This window comes from Camellia sinensis, chromosome 2 (assembly GCF_055761805.1).
Source record: "Camellia sinensis isolate YWXY chromosome 2, ASM5576180v1, whole genome shotgun sequence".
NCBI lineage: Eukaryota > Viridiplantae > Streptophyta > Magnoliopsida > Ericales > Theaceae > Camellia > Camellia sinensis.
The window spans coordinates 172,936,234-172,959,171 of record NC_138962.1 but is presented as its reverse complement, the minus strand read 5'-3'; the positions used below and the strand labels follow the sequence as shown (position 1 = coordinate 172,959,171).

The following is a 22,938-nucleotide window of genomic DNA, read 5'->3' as shown; positions in this document are numbered from 1 at the left end:
GTTTATATAGACTGACGACCTTGCCCATGCAAAGGTCATAAGAAACAAATATATTAAATGAACATTAAAATTTGTCTTAGCACCAGCACCACTCTTTCATATCATAGAACTCCTAATAAGCAAATTATGTGTAAATAGATCTCAAAACATATAACAGCAGGACAATATGAGAGGAAAAGATATGATTGAACGATCTACAACAAGAAGACATACAACGCATTAGTCAGAGTTACGTCGGCTGATAGAGAAGATGGTTGATTCTATATCAGATCATTATCTTCCTGTGAAGTACCATATCGTTAGGAACCGCAGAACGACTCAGGTTTCACTAAAGAAAACCATGCAAAGAGTATTAACATACTATATCTGAAACTTGTGAACAGTAGCTCACTGAAGACAACTGATGCTGCAATTCCTTTTCATGGTCAAGCCCAGAAGAACTAACTGAGCTTCCACCCAGATCTTTTTCAGATATAATGTCCTCATCTTGGATCTAGCAAAATAAATGTTGATTAGTAAACCTAAATTTACAATAGCTCAATGGATTCAGAAAGGAAAAGCTGCACAGAAGAAATAGCTAGTTACTTTACCAAGGAAGCTTGAGCCTTCACATCTTCAAGATTGAAGTTCCAACCACTAATCCCTCGTTTGTATTCATTCTACACATGATTCACAAAAATTAATATAAGAAACGGCAAGGTATAACATAGAAAGATCCTACCCTTAAACTTAAACAATCCTGCATACAGAATATTCTGTGAACAAAAACTAGAACAGTATTGACAGGAATCCCACCACAGGCAGTAACAATATAACAGAAAGGGAGATCTATCAAATCAGCAAGCTGTTAACAACCTGCCATGTTTGGGAAGTGTTATGTTGGCCACGCTTTATTTTACTAATCAAAAGTTCTTGACAATAGCATTACGAGTTCAAATTCCATAACCATGCATTTTGGAATCAAGGCTTCAAATTAATTCTAACCCCAATCAATAATAACTGTATTTAATGTCCTACTCACTGCCTGAGTCAGAGCATGCTCGCACAATCATGATAGAATCCAGCAAGAGGACATCTTATGACAAATTGTCCTTAACAAAGAGAAATAGTCATGCCAACTAGGGCATGACCACTGACCCATTTAAAAAATGACGCATGAGAGAAAGAAAAAAAGGGTAAAACAAAAAATGCAGAGTTGACAAGTGGCATATTTTCTATCATGTCTCTAAATGTTACTCACTTTTTGCATCATTGAGATTTTGTGATACCCCCTGACACAATGAAGTGAAAGAGAGAGGATCATGTAATCCAGGAATGTTAAATATACAAATAAGTAGTGACAGTTACAAATCAAAAGCCCACGTGTTTTAGAAGAACACATCAGCCGAACATATGGTGATTTTCACAGTAGAAGAAAGAAACACAACATGAATTGGATATCCAAAAATTTGTTAGATGTTAAAGGAATCACTAGACTGCATAATTATCATAACAGCCAGTGCCATTTAACAAATGTAAAACGATTATGACAGACAGTTCACATTCACCTATTAGACTAAAATAATAGTAAAGTGCACATGTACTAATTAGCTCTGAGAGGAAATTGAAAACAAAACAATCTAAACATACTAGCAACCACCAAAGACCAAAAATTTTATACCAAACAACCAATGTTGAACACAATCTACCCAAAACTGTTAAGTTCACCTCCATCTAGAATTGCAAGGATATTGCACACACTATTATTCAATTTAAAGGTAAAATCATTCCCTATAGGCAAATTAAAAACCTATAACTATTAATAGAGGATCACTGAAAAAATATGAGGTTAGCAGTTCAATCATAGTTCAAGAGGTCACTAAACTAGAAATTCAATAGAGACAAACCCAAATACAGAGTTTGAGAATAAAGTATGAAAGGAGCGTATTCCCATGCCAGACGACTCCTTTGAACGGTTGAAGAACACTTCAACATGTTCTGCAGGGAAATTTTTTTATATTTTGACTTGGTGTTAATTTCAAAAGATGACCACAAGACTTCCATAGACAAATCTAACATATATTTGACAAGGCACTCAAGATCTACGAATAGAATTGCCAGAATCAAGAAAACTACAGACCACAAATTCCACAATGTGCAAACGAAAAAGAAAGAAACTCACATTCATAATTTTGCTTACACAACCACAAAATAAATTAATATGAATGTCATACACAAAACCACCTGGCTCTCATTAAACATCATTTCATACCTCTGAGCCACTTTGTGAGGATCCATGACAAACAAGAATTATCTGATTACTGGTTTTTCTTCCTCCAGAACTTCCAGCTGCAATAGGTGAATTTGGGGTTTGCATCAATTACAACAAAAATTATGTTTTGCGCTCCAAGGCAACCTACACTACAGGGAAACTAAAGCCTATGCTAAGTGCTCACAGTAAATGGGTTCTTTACCCTAAAAATTTAGGCATTCAACATATACTAGACCACGACTCTGATGGACAAAATGCTTAATGATCAATACCAACCATTTTGTAGGTCAGAAAAAAAAATTCAATGTCATAATGTCATTACAGATATTGTTGATTGATTTAAGCAAATTGGATACAGAATTTGCCGGTTCATGAAGGGAATAGACAATTCAATGTCATGACTGCATTGAAATTATAAAGATAATGTTGGATCACCCTTTAAGTAATATTGAAGAATGAATAGGGATACCTGATTTAAGTGATTAAGACATATATATGGAGACCCACCCTCTAGTCGTGGGGTGAAATCCAGCACACTCACACCACAATTGCTCTGCAGTAAAATCCTGAAATACTCGGTGCCTGAGCCTGATAAATGGGAAGAAGCAACGAAGGAAAAGAGAAGAAACTGCATTCAAAATGACATATTAAAATTTCTGTTGGCAAGTCATAACAGAGAAAGTAGAGTGTACCAATCGCTGTTGCAACGAGGGCCTGATTAACAGCATTGTGAGCAACCACAAGAACAAACATGCTTTCGTGAGTTAAGATTTTGGTCCAGCAGCTTCTAGCACGATCCCACAACTCCCTCACTGGATAATGACCATCAATATTAAAATTTGCCGCATCAGTTTGCCACTACTGGAAAGTCGCACCAAACTTTGCTTTTCCCTTTTGCTTTAGGTGACCCTAAAGTCAATAATGGAATCAGCAACCATTACTATACCATTTCTTTGGCATGTTACGTCTTAATATCATTAAAAAATCATTGAAGCATATAATATAACTGCACATCTGATGGAAGAGATGTTAAGAAATTAAGCTAACTTGAAAGGAGTACAGGTCAATTTCCCTCAGATCAGAATCAGTAATAATCTCCTCCTTGCGAGCACTCCAAATGATTTTAGCTGTTCTCTTCGTCCTATTCAGTGGACTGAAACAAACAAACCCATATGGTCAACTGACTGTGAAGAATATGAAAGAATAAATTCTTGATCATCACTCAAGAATCAACTCAATATAAATTTGGGTGTCATATAAAGAATGGATTGAACCATTCTGTTGTATAGTATCAAAATTCAACCAAAAAAAAAAAAAAAAGTACGCAAAAAGTTAATGCATTACATATTTTATGGTCTTATATCTAAATGGGTAATGCTATACAAACTGACTTTTTACACAAAAAATTTATACAGAATGATATGTCTCAGGAAGCTTCTATTTCCACACACCACATTATCTCAGTTCACACACTTAATTTTTGAATTTTTAGTTCAGAAGTCCGAACCAAAGATAGAGCTGAATCAAATAGCTTTCCACGTAAGTTGATTTTCAAACAAAAAAAAAAAAAAAATAAGTGCACTAAGAGGAAACCATGTGTGGAAATATAAGCTGAGTGTTGCTAATACCAAAATTATCCTTAAGAAAATTTCACTCACTCAAATGCACACCCTCACACCCCTAAAAACCAAAGGCACCTTGTCTCTACCTTTCCCTTTCTTCAAACTCTGAATTGTACATAGAATAATCTCTTATCGAGGCTGATGAGCTGATGGAGCAATTTTTAAATTATTATTACAGCAATTCATATCTATTAAGCGAAAGCACTAAAATAGAATACACTAAAATAAAATAAAATACCATAATTTCTGCCTTATGCCCCCTCAACAAAACCATCAAAGTTCTCAAATAGAGATTCCTTGCCCCCTATGGGACCATTAATTCCATATCAAAGCCAGGCCTATTCTCCTACAACTTAAAAGGGATATCTCTCTCTTGTCTTGTGGGTTTTCGAAAGACTATTGATTAATGGTCCCTCTTTTGTCTCTTGTTCTGGTTCATGGTTCCTCAAGCCAACCCCCAAAAATCTAAACACAAATATCAATATCAACTAACAATTAGCACATACAAGTATTAATAGTACTTTATTACTTTCGCTACCAAGTCATCTTGGTGTATAATTTAAGATCCAATCAATTAACATAACATGAAAGTACCAAATATCAGCAATCATTTCTTATCTGTAGCCTACACCAAAAACTCACAAAGATAATTTCCCTAACAATGCAAGCTTGTGTATTCAAAGATTAGAAATTACCCTCACAAAGAGCAAGCTTAACCTTCCTTCCCTTGCAATGTTTGAAAGCAAAAAGCTCGTACATGTCAATCTTTGCTATGTGATTCATGGAACCTATATGTGACTGTGAATCTTAAATGCATCCCCATTATCACATTAAAATGCTAATAATATTAAAGAACAAATCATGAATGTTCATGGAATATTTTTTTTCTTTTTTAATTGGTAGAAAAATATGAAAAGAATTACATTCGGAATTATAGTCCAATAGTTGTAAAAACTCTAAAAACCAATCTAATAACTAACCAAGTTAAGAAAGAACACCATAATGGGGATATAATAAACAATACAACAAAGACTATCATAATTATTAAATTTAACATTAAATATTGCATAATTAATTGTTTGTGTATTGGTTGAATGGTTTAAATTGATGCATGTTATGTTTTCAAAGTATGACTTTTACCCCTAAAAAACTTTACTTGCAGGCCCATTGGCGTGGTCATAGAGCTTTTTTGTACTACAAGAAACTAAAAAGGGCATCCATTGTTACACAATGCAGATGGCGGGGAAGAGTCGACAGAAAAGAGCTTCGAAAACTAAAGATGGTAGGTATCGGTATTCTCGTGCTAGTGACGTTGTAAAAAGTTATGTATGCCCCTTATCCTTACCTTAACTTGTGGGTATTGTTTGCAAGCTATTTAGTCGTAAGAATTGGATGTAATCAGAGATGGTTTAGGCTTAAATGCTGCTTATAGCATGAGGGCATGTTTAATTGCTTTGGGACATTTGAAGTGGCAATGATGAGCATTTAATGCACTGGAAAAGCATCCATGTGATAAATGTGGAATTCAGATGGAAAACATGATATTTTTTGTTGATGACATTTTCACGTAATAATACATGTGAATGTGCGCATATACACACCCCTGATTATAGAACATAAAAGTCTGTACATGGTATTTTTTGCTACACCAATTTAGAAGCTTGTATTTTTCCTAGCAATACTCTTATATTTGAACATCTCTTGTGTGCATATGCAATATTTTTTAGGCTGCAAGAGAAACAGGTGAACTGAAAGAAGCAAAGGATAAGCTTGAGAAACAGGTGGAAGAACTCACATGGCGTATGCAGTTGGAAAAACGTTTGAGGCTAATTTCTATACATATCTATATATGTTGTGCAAAGTACTTTACATTTTCTACAGGATATATAAAATTTGGTCTGTGGATTTTCTATGATGAGGATTTAACCTGACTTCCAAAGCCTCCTATCAAAAAAATGAGTTGAAATCCAAATCTATGTAATCTATGGCAGTAAGCACTAAAGTTTTCTTCCACTGCTTATTGCTTAATGACTTTCATTGGCAATAGCTAATCCTCTGATGATTATTTTATTTCCTATTTGATAGAAGCATAATTAATTTGCATAATTAATTGACAATAAATATTGCATAATTAATTTAATTATTAAACATAACATTAAATATTCAACCATAACTACATGGCTCCAATAGAAAAGCAGTGGCCTAACCACAAGGAAAATTCAAGCATACCAATAGAAACAAAGAACAGAGCAAAAAAGGAAAAAAGAAGAACATTGAAACTCCCTTTATGCAAAGATTAATAATTAACATTTTGTCATAACTCAATTTGAACACAAAACAACCTACAACAAAGCTGAGAAGATTTTCATCTTCTTATAAGGAAATTCCTTTTTCATACAAATTTGTGCCCATATTGTTTATCAACAGAAAAATTGAAACTAGACGTACAAGAAAATTAGTCCATAGAAAATTCTATCACAATGAAGTAGATATAAATTCTTCATAGATACAAACTCTAAACTTGAAATTGAAATGGAATGCAACGTAATAATAGAGAGAAAAGGTTAATAACATAAAATATTCTTTATGATTTTAACAGCAAAACCAAACATATTTAGGTGAAATCATTGTGAAGTTCAAGAAGAAGAGATCAAATTGTTCAGGTGGGAATTTATTACCTAGGTTAGAGGCCAAGAGGTTGAAAGAGAAGCAATTGATCATCTGTGTCACGAAAAAGACGTCGAACTCGGTGAAAACAATTTCCTTCTGATCACGTAAAATCTATCAGATTAATATATATGCAGATTAATCATCTGTAGCCTTCCTTCTGATCACGTAGCAGATATATATATGCAGTTTGTGACAAAATTGAAGGAGAGAGAGAATGATGCAGTTCAGTGAATCAATTTCCTCCAAACCATTGTTCGATCAAATATGAAATTGCTATCTCATTTGTCTCTAGAAGTACGAATTAGTTACTTGGTGAATGAGAGAGGAGAGATCGGAATGGACGAGAAGGAGGCGATCGATGTCGTCATTTTCGATTGATCTTCGTTCACAGGAAGAAAATTGATGCCGATGGAGAGAAAGGAAAGAGAGAGAGACATCCAATCTGGGTTCCTTCTCAACAAAGGAAATTGTTTACTAGAGATCCAATATTAGGAGAAACTTATTACATATCATCATATTAAACCAAATTACCCCAATCTGGATTCGATTGATGCATCAACAGTGTGAAGTAGAAAATTATTGGCGATGGCAATTTGCAGCAGTGGCGACGTGCGACCGACATGAGCAATGTTGGTGAGGGACTTCGGTGAGCTAGAGAGAGTGGGCACCGATTGAGAGAGAGAACACAGAAAGAGGGAGGGGCGGGCCAACATAGAGAGACACAGATTAGGGCTTTTTTTAGATAGAGACAAGGGAGATCAGGGCATTATTTTTTTTTTCTTTTCATGCAATTCCCGTCCCACGTTTCAAATTTCCCCCCAAACTTTTGGCGACCAAAAGATCAAATTAGTCGCAAAAACAGGTTCTTTCGCCGACAAATTTTTTTAGTCGCCAAATATCAATCAACGGCGACTAAAATATTAGTCGCTAAAAGTACTAATTTGGCGACTAATTTTTTTTGGTTGCTGAAAATAAGTTTTTCCCGACCAAATTTTTGGTCGCCAAAAAATATGTGACCTTTCGCGACCAAATTTGTAGTTGGTCGGCAAAAGTATACCACTTTCTGCGACCAACTCATTTTTTGGTCGCCAAAATATAACCTTCTGCGACCAATAATATTTGGTCGCCAAAAATAATGATCATTCGCGACTAATTAATATTTGGTCGCCAAATGTCATTTTTTTGCGACCAAAATTTTTTTGGTCGGCAAAAGTGGTCGGCAAATGTGTGAATTCTTGTAGTGGTTGGACAAGACAATTCCGTGGTGAAGATGGTGGCAGATGAAGCACATTGAGGTCGATTAAATTCGGGCGTGGATTCACTAGATAATTGAGAGTACACTTGTATAATTCTTTTCGTCTTCTTAGTAGATTGTTTTGTGACTTTGGCCCGTGATTTTTTTTTTTAATCACAATTGAAAGCGCTCCAACTGTAGTTTTTCTACGTTAAATCGTTGTGTTTGTTTGTCTTTGATTGTTTGATTAGGATTGTCATTCGTTATTTAAAATTGAAATATAATCACAAATCAATATCTTGGAATTTTTTTTGTATTTTTCAACCATCTCCATTTTTCATCTCTAAAACTCTCCAAAAATTGGAGGGGAAGGCCTCTATCAAATGCCGTTAACAAAATCCATCAACTCTAGCTATTAGTACTAGAGATACAAAGGTCCAAAATTGCCATGTGCATAATATATAGAAATAAATATGTATATAATGATATTTGAACAATTCAAACATATGGGTTGCAAAACAGATACGGGTATTAGGCCACAACCCAATCCAAGTCAAATCTCAAACACAAGCATCAGCTAAGTCCAGCAAAGCAAAGCACAATCCAACCTAAGCTTAAGACTAAGTCCAAATCCAAATCTAAACCTAGCACATGCACAAGCTTAGGCCAAGTCTAGATCAAGACTAAAAGTCCAAGCCCAACTTTTGTTGATATCTACTTTTTGAGACAATTTTCATTCACAACTTAATAATTTTGGCTCATTCTTTGTGTTGTAACATTCTCACTTAAAAGAATATAAAACCACTTAGACCCACCTCAATCGGCGATTAAGTCCCACTTTAATCGAGAATTAAAATTGCTGATTATTTTCCAACAGTTATGGTCCTCTAACTCGACATCAGCATGTTGAAGTGTTCACTGTCATTGTAGTCATATCATGGACATGGCCAGAAGAAGATAATATGTAGATGAAATTATTTTTTAATAACGAAATATTTTAGTTGTTACAGCTATTATTGTATTTTTAGTAATAAAATTGGACATTTAGTAATGAATTATTGTATTTTCGAAACCAAAATTGCCTAAAAAAGTACACCTTAGCACCAAATTATTCTCTAAAAGTACATTTATTAGTAATATTTTTCAAATTTGCTGCTAAAAGTCACTTCTTTTTTTTTTTAAATAAATTTTTCGGGAGGATTAGGCCAACTATCCCACAATAAAAATTAGTCTCTAAATATTTTTTATAATAAAATTTTTACTTTTAGTCTGTGCTAAGATCATGGATTTGTGTAAGAAAAAGAAAAGAGAATGAAAAAAAATGTGTGAAATGTATTTCATTCATATTTCACCAATCTTTTTCTTGTTCTTTCTAAATTCTTACCCAACTTTATGAACTAAATACATTCTTAAAAATAAAACAATTTAATTTCTAAAACTCTTATACAATCTATTTTAAAAATTCAGCATGTTGGCCAAACAGTGTACCAATTTGTTTGCTATTAATCTTTGCTGCCAGAAAGGGCAACAAGTCCTGACTCCTATCTCATTCGGTGAAGGACTTTCGGTCCCAAATTTTGTTATTATATATTAACAAAAAATCAGAAATTGCTTTTTACCCTTAAAAAAACCCTACTTACTTAATTCAAATTTCAGTTAATCATTTTCATGTTAGACTTTCCATTTTTGGCAAATTACACCGATAATACTTGTATTTTGTTTATTGTATTATTTTGATTATTTTACTTTCAATTAGTTTGATTGACACTTAATTTTAAATTGTTTTATTAATTTGATCAAATTAATTATAATTATTAACGTTATTTTGGAAAATGCACACATAAGTAACATGTGCTATGTTTTTAGATGAAAATTTGCAAATTTGTTGAACTAAATGAATTAATCTTAATCAACTCAAGAATCATTTTTCATGAAAATTTATAACCAGATTTATCAATCGGACCAATTTGACACAAAATTTGAAATAAAGGGTCAAAATCCACCCAATTAAAAGTATATGAACCAAAATGATATGGGAACTACATTTATTTGATTATTGGTGCTTTGATTATTGCTTACCTTCTTTGTTGATGTAACTTATGCATTTATCTCAGACTTGCTTTATTGTCAAATTTTTATAATCGATTTATGTTTCACAGTATGAGTTTTGCGTCCTGATATATTTATAGCTTTTTCTTGGTGCTTGTTTTGAGAATTTTTTCTTTGTGTGGTGTGTACTTTTACTTTGTTCGAATGAAATCTTTTGTGTCGCTTGGTTTCCAAACTTAATTGAAATTTCTATTGATAAAAAAAAAAAAAACTACATTTATTTGATACAAAAGAGGCAAATTAGCAGGCAGTTCATAGCTAGCTAGGAAAGCATAACTTGCAGAGAGGAAAGAGAAGCATGAGTAGATCCAAGGCCGAGTCAAATTCAACTGATCCTGCAAGCATAAGTAGTAGGCTAGCAGAGTCAGTGTTGATAAACAGTGTGTACTATGTTTATCATCATCCTGACTTGTGGTGGTGCAGTGGTGGTTATTGAGAGGCAGCATTTCTCATCATAATAAGCTTGCTGATGTTCACAACTACATGAAGCGCTTCAGCAAGCCTCCCCTTAAATCCATCAATGTCCTCTCTCCACACCCTCCACCCCCCCCCCCCCCCCCCCCCAATTCTCTCTCTCTATATATATATTTGCATGTTTTGTATGCATGTACTGATTTTCCAATGATGCTTTGTTTTAGAAAAACAGAGCCCAGATGGGAATATAATTGACTGTGTCTATATCTCTCACCAGCGATCGTTTGACCATCCATTACTAAAGAACCACACCATTCAGGTTACCTCTCTCTTTCTACATGGGTCTTGGCTTGTAATTGTATAAAAAAAGTTTACATTTCTTTTTTGTTTTTATAGTATGTTTCTCCATCATGATTTTCTTGCAATTTTTTGAGTTTTTGAATTTTCTGAATTCAATTTTTAAAAAATTGAGTTTTGAAAAAAATTACTTAAAATATTAAAAAATTCACTAAAAAAAAAATACGAAAAACAAAAAACATAATTTTTAGAAAATTGAATTAAGGAAATTAAAACCAAACATTATTATTATTATTATTATTATTATTATTATTATTATTATTTTATAACAAGACCCATAAAAAAATATAACAGTTTAAATTAATAGTGAAGTAAAATGATATTTTTTTTTTGATCAGCAAAACAAAGCTTTATTGATGAAAAAAGTACAAAACATGTAAATTTTACATCAACAAGCAGGGCAATGCAAAAAGCATCATAGTTAGTCTGTACAATCCCAACTAGGTTGACACTGTAAAGAAAGCATAATCACATGCTAGCATTAGACCCAAGATTGGTGAGAAACCAATCAAAAGCAACCAAAGAGAGAGAAAAGAACAGAACAATAAAACATGATAGAACACCATCAGCAGCAGCCCATCTACACCAATGGGGCAGAATAATAGAACATCATCAGCAGCCTCTCAACAGATAGCAGATAAGAGCAGCCCACCTATTTGGAATGAGAAGCCCCTCCACACCAACATATAGTAGATAAGAGCAACCCAACAGATAGTAGATAAGAGCAGCCCCTCTATACCAACAGAACACAGCAGCATGATCAACCCAGAACACCTGTTTGGAACTCTTTGCAGATATTAGATAAGAGTAATGAGCATCTTCAATTTTTTATATGACTTAACCCCAATTTGCTCACCAATGAAGACACTATAAGCCCCCATTTAGCTGTGAACTCCACCCAGCACCAAATCAGCAGCAGTAACCAACAACAGGCCAGTATGAACAGAGCAGATGAACAGCAGAGTATGACAGCACAGATGAGCGAACATAACAGATGAATAGCAGAGTGTTACAGCAACACAGATGAACCCAGAACAGCAGAACAGAACAAATTGGATATAGAGTATGACAGCAGAACAAAACATCAGCAAGAAAATAATCCATCAAATGCACATTTTGATCTGGTTCAAATTGGATACAAAGTCATGAATGGAGTAAGAGTTCCCGATTGAATGGCACTTTAACCAGATTGAAACTCTAATCTTGATAAGCTCACAGAGCTCCAAGAAGTTAGGATGAGCACTATTGAACACACAATCATTCATAAGCTTCCAAATTGACCGCATAACAGCAAGTGGGATGGCATTCCATATTTGGAGTTCTTTCTTCCTGATTTTAGTACCAGACCACCAAACAAATAATTCCGCCACAGAGCCTGGGCATACCCAACATAAACCCCACCAATCTATGATGTTAGACCAAATTTGCCAACTAAAGGGACAATGAAGCAATACATGATTAATGGTCTCAGAATCTGCTTTGTGAAAAATACACTGAGTGGCATCCTCCCCTCTAAGAATACCTATATTATGAAGGAATACAGATGTTTTGATTCTGCCTTTCCGAGCCAGCCAACAAAAAAATTGAACTTTTGGTGGTGTGATGTTATTCCAAGTGAATTTAGGAAGAGACAAATCAGAACCTCTGTGGGACTGCAGCCAATAGAATAACTCACTAGATTTGAAGACACCCTGACTAGAACCTTTCTATCTCACTCTATCCTTTACACCATACCGTAACAGTGGCCCATTACCCAATAAGATTTGCAGGTTTTGGACTTCCTCCTCTTCCCATGCCAACAGAGGCCTCCTAAAGGTTAAATTCCAGTTGGAGAAGCTAAATTTCCTATCCAAAATGTCTTTAAGAGAACCATCTTTATCAGAAGAAAGACTAAATAGTCTAGGAAATTGAGACTGAAGACATTCACCACCTAGCCAGCTGTCCTTCCAGAAAGAGATACTGGCCCCATTACCAACAACCAATTCTGAGTTAGTTAAGAAATAATTTAGTAAAGCAGGGTTACCTGTAGCTAAACCCATGATGTCCGTCTAGATCCAGGAGCATTTAGTAATTGTACCTTGGGAGTGGAACCAACTGCCTAATCTGGTGCTGTATTTGCTACAGATAAATCTTCTCCATGGGGCTTGATTTTCCGTACAGAACCTCCACCACCATTTAGCAAGTAGACACTCATTAACTTGGCCCAAACTTCTAATGCCTAACCCTCCTTGATTTTTAGTCATTGAAACATCCTTCCAACTGACCAGATGAACCTTTCTTTTGACATCTGAGTCTCCCCACAGAAAGGAAGCTTGAATTTTATCCACCTCTTTGATTACACACTTTGGCATTCTGAATAGAGAAAGATAGTAGATTGGGAGGCTTGATAGAACTGACTTGACAAGGGTGAGTCTTCTAGCGAACGATAGAAGTCTCTTTTTCCATCCAGAAAGTTTACCTTTAAATTTATCCAAAACAGGTTTCCATGTTGTTTTCCTTCTAGGATTAGCACCAAGTGGAAGACCAAGATACTTTAATGGCAACTTTTGAGTGAGGCAATTTAGTTTCAATGAGAAATCATTAACCAAAGTCTCAGAGACACCAATTCCACAAACTACACTCTTATGGAAATTTTTTTTCAGACTTGACATAATTTCAAAACATCTAAGAATTCTCTTTAGAGTTGTGATTTCAAGCAAATCCGCCTCACAGAATAGGATAGTATCATCAGCGAATTGCAAGTGAATGAATTCCAGCCCATTAGGTCCAACAACAGCCCCTCTAATTAAACCCAAATCCTTAGCTCTTGTTAATAATAGATTCAACCCCTCTGCTACAATGTTGAAGAGAAATAGAGAGAGGGGGTCACCCTGTCTGAGACCTTTTTCTGGTTGGATTTCATCTGTAGGTGAACTATTGACAAGAATGAAAATACTTGCAGTTGATAAACAAGATTTCATCCATCCTAGCCATTTGGAACCAAACCCAAACTTTACAAGCAAGTCAAATAGGAACTCCCAATTCACCGTATCAAAGGCTTTTTCAAAATCAAGCTTAATGATCACCCCTTGCTTGTTAGATTTTTTCCACCAATCTACAATCTCATTGGCAATAAGCACTCCATCTAGTATATTTCTGCCTCCAAGGAATGCAGATTGAGCTTCACACACAATGTTAGGAGGGACAAGCTTCAGTCTTTTTGTAAGGACCTTGGAAAGAATTTTGTAGATAAGGCTTATCAAAGTAATAGGTCTGAAGTCAGAAAGGGACACAGGGTTTTCCTTCTTGGGAATAAGACTTACAAATGAGCAATTGAGGCCTCTAGCCAAAATGCCATTTTCATGAAACTCCTTCATAAAGTTTAAGATCTCAAGCTTCATAAATTCCCAGCATTTTTGAAAACAGGATAGGTTAAAGCCATCAGGTCCTGGGGCTTTGTTTCAATCACAATCCTTAATGGCAGCCCAAACTTCATCTTCAGAGTAGGCACTTTCCAACATGACAGGTGCAATATTGGGAATGTTGATGAAGTTAAATTGCCCACCCAATTTAGGCCTACTTTTCCAATGCTCTGTGTAGAGTAATTTGAAATGGTTCACAGCTGCAGCTTTAACTTCAGCAGGTTGCACAACTGAGACCCCATTAACATCTATTGAATCAAGTGAATTTTTACTATGTCTGCTTGTGGCAGTAACATGGAAAAACCTGGTGTTCTTATCACCTTTCAATGACCAGTTGAGCCTAGATTTCTGGAGCCATAATCTTTTCTCTATCTTTCTCAACTTCCAAACTTCCCCCAATAACTTCATCCTTCTAGCAGATTCATTAGCTTGGAGAATGCTATCTTCAGCTAGCTAATCCCAAGAGTGAAGTTCAGCTTCCTTCTGCTTGAGATTTTCATTAATGCTGCCAAATACCTCATTGTTCCAATTTTTCAAACATAGTTTTAGAGCTTGAAGCTTTTTCTTCAGGATGTACCCTGCCCATCCCTCCAAAGGAGTTTGTTCCCAATTTTGATTGGCTGTTTGAAAAAAATTGGAGTGCATAAACCAAAAGTTGATGAACCGAAAAGGTCTAGGTTCCTAATCTCTTCCATCCTCCATAAGCAAAATAGGGCAGTGATCAGATACGGATCTAGGCAAACCCCAGAGTTTGAAAGCAAAGAATTCAAGCCATTCAGGATTGATGATAAACCTGTCAATTCTGCTCCACCTATCACCATCACGAGAACTGCCCCATGTGTATTTTCTGCCCAGCATTGGTAAGTCTACCCCTTCAATTTTGTCGATAAAATTCCCAAAATCTTTCATCCCTACATCCCTTCTAACACAACCCTTCATTTCCTTTATAGTTTTGATTTCATTGAAGTCACCCCCAATGCACCAAGGGTGAGTGAAAGAGGATCTAAGACTGACTAACAATTCCTAGAGCCGCCTCTTTTCCAGCATATCATTAGACGCATAGACATTAACAATAATACAACTAAAAGCAAGATGAAGTTCTTATTGCAGCAGTACTCTGACATAGTGAAGGACTTTGGCTTCCAGACACACAATAGCCCACCAGAATTCCCTACTGCATTAATAGCTATGAACTCCATTTGATCTCCAGGCCATAAAGATCTCACAAATGATTCGAAAATCTCATCTTTCTTTGTCTATTGAATTAGAACACTTTAAATTCTCCTAAGTCTAATTAGCTCCTTTAATTTCCTTCTTTTCTCAGGTTTTCCCAACCCCCTGATATTCCATGATAACATCTTCATAAGTGAACAAATATAGCTCCCAATCACTTAGTCCTACAAATCAGGACTGATTAGCAGCATCAAGCTGCTTCCTTCTCTCCAAATCGTGATTTTCAAGCTCCATTATCTTCTCAATAGCTTTATTATCTTTCCCTTCACAATTTACACCAAGAACCTTCCCAATTTGTAGGGTGGCTTGTGCCTCATTTAACATATATCTTTCTCTACTTGAATTTTTATTCAATGAGATTGAGTTAGATAAGGCCGGAGTTGCAGCTCTGAATAAAATACCCTTATTAAATCTTGTACCTCTAATTACCTTGTTCTGCGATTTCCTTTTAGCTTGTTTAGGATTTTTCTTTGTTGAGAGATGGCAACGTCTATCCACTGGTGCTCTACTAGTCCCCCCCCCTCGCCTCTAATCTTGAGCTATTGAGGTTAACTTTCCCTTGTTATAATAAGGGATCACAAACTGTTGGATTTTTCGGCCCAGAGATAATTGGGTCATTACATCTTGATAGGCTCACATCATTGGGCCCAAGAATAGAGTGAAGCCTGGTGTGATGTGTTATATCAGTCTGGACTGCACCTAAAAACACCTCCAAATTTATGTTGGGCCGAATTAAATCTAATCCACTGAAGTTTTTCAAAAAACCAAAGGAACAAATTAGGCCATCAACTCTTTGATTTCCATTGTTTGCAATGAGACCTTTGCTTTCTGACAATGCTGTCTCCTTCCGCATGCATGCGCCTGTGTTGCTTGCTTTCCCCAAGTCATTAGCCATCTCTTTTATTATAGAAGTGGCCACGAGGCTATCATTACCAGGCAATGCTCTCTCATTTCGCATGTCATCACCCAAATTCTTTTCTATTGCCACCGCTTCATTGATTGCCATATCATCATCTTCTTTCCTAAGATTCTCATCATTGTCAACACAGTGCTCATCGTTTTCTATTGCCACCGCTTCATTGATTGCCACATCATTATCTTCTTTCCTGAGACTCTCACCATTGTCAACACAGTGCTCATCGCCCCTATTTGCATTAACAGAAATCTCATCCCGCAAATGAGTAACAGAGGTGCTTGAATTTTCTATAACAACTATTTGTTCTTCACAGACCCTAATCTGATAAAGTCTACCTTTACAATCCAGGGTTATCACTTGGTTAATGCATTCCAATACTTTAGTTACTATTTTGACTTTGCCACAGCATAAAGAGGACATTTCAAGTGTATCTTTGTCAATCTCAATAACATCCCCCCATAACACGCCTATGCTTTTGAAATTGATAGAGTTCCAGAGATTGAGTGGTACGCCAATGCAACTCAGCCATACCACCCTTTCATGCTCAATGATTGTGTCTTTGGTCCACTTTGTGATGGAATCGCACCATTCGTGGGCCTAGTGTTCCAGCTCTTTTGATGTACTTTTCATTCCCTTTTCTGATTTGAAAGAAAGGATCACCGACTTGCCTCCAGCCACTCTGAGCTGTATATCAGTTCCATACCTACTAAACAGTTCTTGTTCGAACTCAAATACAAGACGGAGAGGCTTGAGTTTGGCAACTAAGCTCCCATGTAGCCAACCATTTCCATACTCCTCTACTTTAACGATCAGTCCACTACCTTTCTAAGCTCCTAGTCTAGCCACCACATCAGCATAGCTTTGTACGTTGTTACGCGTACGACTGCTAGTGCGATTTCGATGGGCAGCATTAGCTTCATCTTTTTACAGCACCTGCTGCTTCCCATTTTTGCTTTGGGCCTTGCTAAATTCCGCTGTCTTTATCTTTATTTTGCAATTATCACACCAGGTGCCATATGCCTTTTGCATAGCCACTCCTGCCGTAACTGAACAGTTATAACGTACAAAGCCAAACCGTAAGCTTGTTACCTTCCTCCTCTTGTTAGGGATGTACACGTCCACCACTACTCCGAACTTGGAGAACAATGTATACAGCCCCTTAGAATCCAATGATTCAAGTAGGTTATCCACGAAAACAGTGTGAATATCTTGAAAGTTCTTGGTTGTCCATGCTTTCCTGCAAAATACTGGGATCCATCCACCATCTGAACCTTCACCCCTTTTTCCAGCTGCTTCTCTTGACATCACTGCTTCCTGGTTTTAATTTTTTGCCTGATATATACTTTATGCGCTTTCTTTTGCTTCCTCTTCTCTTTCTTTCTTTCTTTGCTTTTCTATTCCCTTCCTTTTTCTCTTAAGCTTCAAAGCACATGAGAGAACCATTACTGTGAGAGAAACATAGAGACATAATAATATGAAGTAAAATGATATTTATGGATAAGTTGTTTATGTGACTCAAATTTGTGCCAACAGAAAAACAAACCACAAACCTTACAGTTGGTCGAAAGTTTACCCATTTCATTTCTGATGGAATGTTTTGTATTAATGATAGATGAGGCCAAGTTGCAACCCCAAAATGCTATTTGAAGAGAACAATGTGTCCATTCCAAAGTCTAATGAAGGAATACTAAAGCCAATTACTCAATTGTGGCACTTGAATGGAGATTACCCGTAAGCAACTATTCCAATTACAACAAAAAAAGAGGATGTGCTCAGAGCTAGCTCTATCAAGGGTTTTGGAAAAAAGAAGCACAAAACAATCCCTGAACCACCAAGGTCTGCTAAACTTGACCTCGACAAAAAAGGTGGTGGTGGTCAACCGGTACAACCACTAGCATATACAATCTGGGGTGCGCATGAATATGCATGTATATATGTTTGTAGTTACATATTTCAGAAAGGATGTAGATTGCTTCTAGTATAAAATTTGGACTCGATGATGCTGTTTGGGCATACTACGGATCCCGTTTCGATGATCCAGACCATTCATTTTGTTGGGTATTTTCGTATATTGCATCCATAAAAAAAAAATTAGGTCGATTCGATAACTATAATTTGTTTAATTTATCATGTTTTTCACTAAAATAATTGATGACAATTGTGTTTTTGTATGACAAATGTAATTGATTGAATAAGTTACAATTATCAAATCGACTTAATTTTTTGTGTGGATGAAATACACGAAGTGCCCGACAAAATAAACGGTTTGGATCATCGAAACAGGACTTGTGTTGGACTCCACGGATCTAAGCATCGTCATCCTCCTCCTTTGAAAAATACTATGATACACATCAGATGCAATATATGTCATTTCTAAGCTTGATTATCACACATGACATAACTCAATATTATGAGAGTCATAATTTTAAAAAAAAAAAATATTGAGTTATAACTAAACAATACATGGGGTATATAAACAACTTTTAAATCATAACTAAAATTTTGTCATAATCAACATCACAATATGTCATAACTAACAACACAGTATGTCCTAATCATTGACTTAAAAGTCGTAACTAAAGGTGCATATGGTACACACCCTAAATGAGGGTGAATTATAGAATTTCCCTAAATATTTTAGTTAGGAAGGGTTTCTGCTATTACAACATGATCAAATATATACAGTCTTATTGATAAAGAGCCTAGCCATGATAGCTATCTTAAGCCACAGTCAAGCTCCAGCTAAACTGCAGTCTAGCTCCAGCCACCATAGTCAGTTGGCAGCTTCAACAGCAACTGCAATAGCTGAGCGACTGCATCAGTTAGACAGTTAGGCAGTTACAGAGTAAACTAGAGTTAGTTGATTTGTACTGATTTAGTTAACTTAAACCAGAGTTACTTAGTGCCATTTAACCATGGTTTATAAATATCTTTGTCTCTGTAATTGTAAAATTCAATTGAATCAATAGATAAGATTTGATCTCTACAAAGTTTCTTTTATGGTATCAGAGCCACAGACTCTTGCGAGCACTGGTTCTTGAAGGTTTATCAATGGCGTTTTCAATGCCATTTTTGAATCTGTCCTCATCTGTTGTTTCATCCACTTCATCTTCTATACATCTAAATCTTGCACTACTCATTTCAAATCTGAATTCTTTTGTAAATGTCAAACTTGATTCCACAAACTTTATTATCTGGAAGAATCAAGTTCAGAATATTCTAAAAGCTACACAGCTTCTCAGTTTTGTTGATGGCACACAGGTATGTCCATCATCCACCATCACCGATGAACACAATCCTAAGATTCTGAATCCAAAGTATACACATTGGATGCTGATTGATTCTTATCTTCTCAGTTGCTTGACTGCAACTCTTTCACCATCTATCTTCACTTCTGTATTTCATTGTTCCACAAGTCATAAAGTGTGGAGTGTTCTTCTCAAACGTTTTACATTTTTGTCAAGATCACATATTCACTAGTTGAAGAACAAGCTTAATCATATTGTTAGAAAATGCCACACAATGGATGCCTATTTGACTCATATCAAGTCAATTGTTGATCAATTAGCTTTAGCTGTATCACCTGTTGATGATAAGGATCTAGTTTTACTAATCCTTAATGGTTTTCCTGATGAATATAATGCATTCAAAACAGCAATCAGAACTAGAGTTGAAACCATTTCTATTGGTGAGTTATGTTCTCTGTTAAATTTTAAATCAATTCATGCTGAATCCTTCTTTAAGCAAGCTCATGCTTCAGAACATCCTTTTGCTTATCATGTTTCAAGCACTTCTCATAGAGGTGGCTATAGAGGTGGTTCTTACAGAGGTTGAGGAGGAAAAACTGGCAGCAGGTTCATTAAAGAAAATTCTAGAAATTCTAATTTTCGAGGCAGAGGCAGATCTCCTAATCATCAAGGCCAAGGTCACACAGGATATCAGTCAAGTTCTGCTACTCACTTTGTTGCATCTAATTCTTCTCAAGTGATTTGCCAAATTTGTGGGAAACTAAATCACTCAGCATTAGAGTGTTGGTATAGATTGGATACCTCTCTTCAATCTCCAAGACCTCAAGCTCATCAAGCCTATAGTACCAATACTAATCAGTCTGCTACTGGTTCTCCTGGTGACAATTCTCCCAACAACACCAACTGGTTTTTAGATTTTGCAGCGACCAGTCATATCACCAATGATTTGAACAATCTCTCTTCGTATCAACCATATCATGGACATGATCAGGTCACTGTTGGTGATGGAACTACCTTACTTATTCATCACACTGGTCAAGGTCTTCTCCCTCCTCCATTCTTTCATTTTCATCTCTCAAACATGCTTCATGTACCTTCCATTTCTTCCAACTTAATTTCTGTCCATTAGCTTATTTCCGATAATCATTGCACTATTACTTTTGATAAAGATATGTTTATCATACAGGACAAGAGTACTAAGAAGGTGCTATATAAAGGCTTTCATTCCCATGGTCTCTATCATCTTCCTAGTGGTCCATCTCCTGCATCTACATCTTCTTCACCAGCTTATTTTCAGTCCACTGTTATTTCTTCTCATTGGCATTTTAGATTAGGCCATCCTTCTTCAAGGAAACTTCAACACATTGTTACTCATCATTTGTTACCTTCTTCATCTATTAATGTTTCATCTGTTGTTAATAATAAAATATGCTCTTATTGTTGTGTTTCCAAAAGTCATAGACTTCGTTTTAGCTTGTCTAATTCTACAGTTAATAAGCCCTTGGCCTTTATTCACTCTGATGTATGGGGGCCATTCACTTAATCTATTTTTTCATACAAATATTATGTGCTGTTCATTGATGATTATAGCAAGTTTACATGGTTGTTTCCTCTTCATTATAAAGTGAAGTTTTTCCTAAGTTTTTGAAATTCAAAGTGTTTGTTGAAACTCTATTTTCTACTCAATTACAAGTGTTAAGAAGTGACAATGGTGGTGAATATCTTAGCACCAAGTTTCAAGATTTCTTAAAGAGTCAAGGCATACAACATCAGTTGAGTTGTCTTCACACATCTGCTCAAAATGGGGTAGCAGAGAGGAAATATAGACATCTCATAGAGACCACCATTGCTCTCATGTATCACTCTTCATTGCCTCCTGCTTATTGGTTTAATTCTCTTGCCACATCTGTTTTTCTCATTAATAGACTTCCTACTGCTAAACTCATTTTTCTCACTCCTTTTGAAGTTTTGTACCAACATGCTCCTGATTATACATTGCTTAGAACCTTTGGTTGCAGATGTTATCCATGGTTCAAACCTTATGCTACTCATAAACTCCAACCTAGGTCTGTGCCTTGTGTGTTTTTTGGTTATATTCCATCTACTAAGGGCTATAGGTGTCGTGATCCTGCTACTGGCCAAATTCATGTTTCCAGATATGTTGTTTTGATGAACATGTCTTTCCTTTTGCTTCTTCTCCACTAATTAAGCCTGCACCTCATTTTTTGTCCTAGTTGAGCTCATTTTTCTGGTCTGATCAGTCTTCTTCCCATGTGTAGACGTCCCCGAACGCCCCGGGAGGGTGAGTCCCGTTCTGTTCATTTGGGGTCACTACAGCTCAGGACTCTCAAATTGTCACGATTCTAAATCTGAACCAAAGAGTCCAAATCCGGCTAATTGTTTTGAGAAAAACAGATTTTTGAAAAGAAGTGCCAAACATGGACTGCTTTGCCAGATACAGAGTCGCCACCTAAATATTTTATTTTGGGGAAATTTAGGAAACCCTGACTCGTTGCTTAAGGCCATGTGTCCGTCATCACCAAAGTTGCCTCGGCTCGGGAACTTGGGTACGATTGGGGAAGGTCACTTCGTGAGCACCCCCGCTCGCCCGATCAAAGATCGGCCTCTACTAACCATGATATCTATTTTTGAAAACATTATTGCGTTCTTATTCCGGTTATTAGCCTAGATTTACTATGTGATGCGCACAGCATACAAGTATAGACCGGGTCGCCTGAATTGGAACAGAACATTTCATGTTTGTTTTTGAAAGGTGGTTTGCTACTCGCAAGTAGGCTTAAAATGCAGATTTTGCCACCCTCGGGTGGGCTTAGAAAAGATGGTTTTGCCACTATCTAGTGGGCTTAAAACACACATTTGATGAATTGTTCCAATCCAAATAACCCAACCTTCACCCACAGGCATTCAGGCAGTTATATCACATAAGCATATAGCCTCATGGTAAGCATGCTATCATGGCAGTCACTCACACGCATGCAAGGATGCTAAAGCATAAAAACTCACCGAGTACTCCAAGCCAAAACAGAAACTACATTAGAAATCATGCATGATCCTAAGTATACAGAAATGCCTAATGCAACACATGCAAAATGCAAACTATAGCAGGCTCGGCTATTCTAAACATGGCATATGGAATGCTACAGCTAACATGTATTCAACTTGGAATTGAAATACAAATGCAGTTAGTATGATGCGCCGAGCCCGGTGCATGCAAAACAGATGAATGAATGCAAACATGTTATCATACTGTATGCTAATTGAAACATGCCCTAATCTAACCATTATAAGCTGGTAAATAAAAGGGAGAAAGACGTGGGGTTAGAAGACATACAACACACACACGCACACTTATTACAGTTGTGCCCTCGCGCAGAGGGTCCAAATAAATATACAGTCCAAAATAAATAATTACAGTTCCGAATAAAAGAATAGTATAGTCCAAATATTACAGTCCAAATAATG

The 22,938-nt window shown here is 36.2% G+C and overlaps 1 pseudogene; it reads left to right on the top strand.

The window, feature by feature from the left end:
- The first annotated feature begins 5,109 nt into the window (after positions 1-5,109).
- LOC145819247 (protein neprosin-like) overlaps positions 5,110-22,938 on the top strand; it is a 137,848-nt pseudogene continuing 120,019 nt past the window's right edge.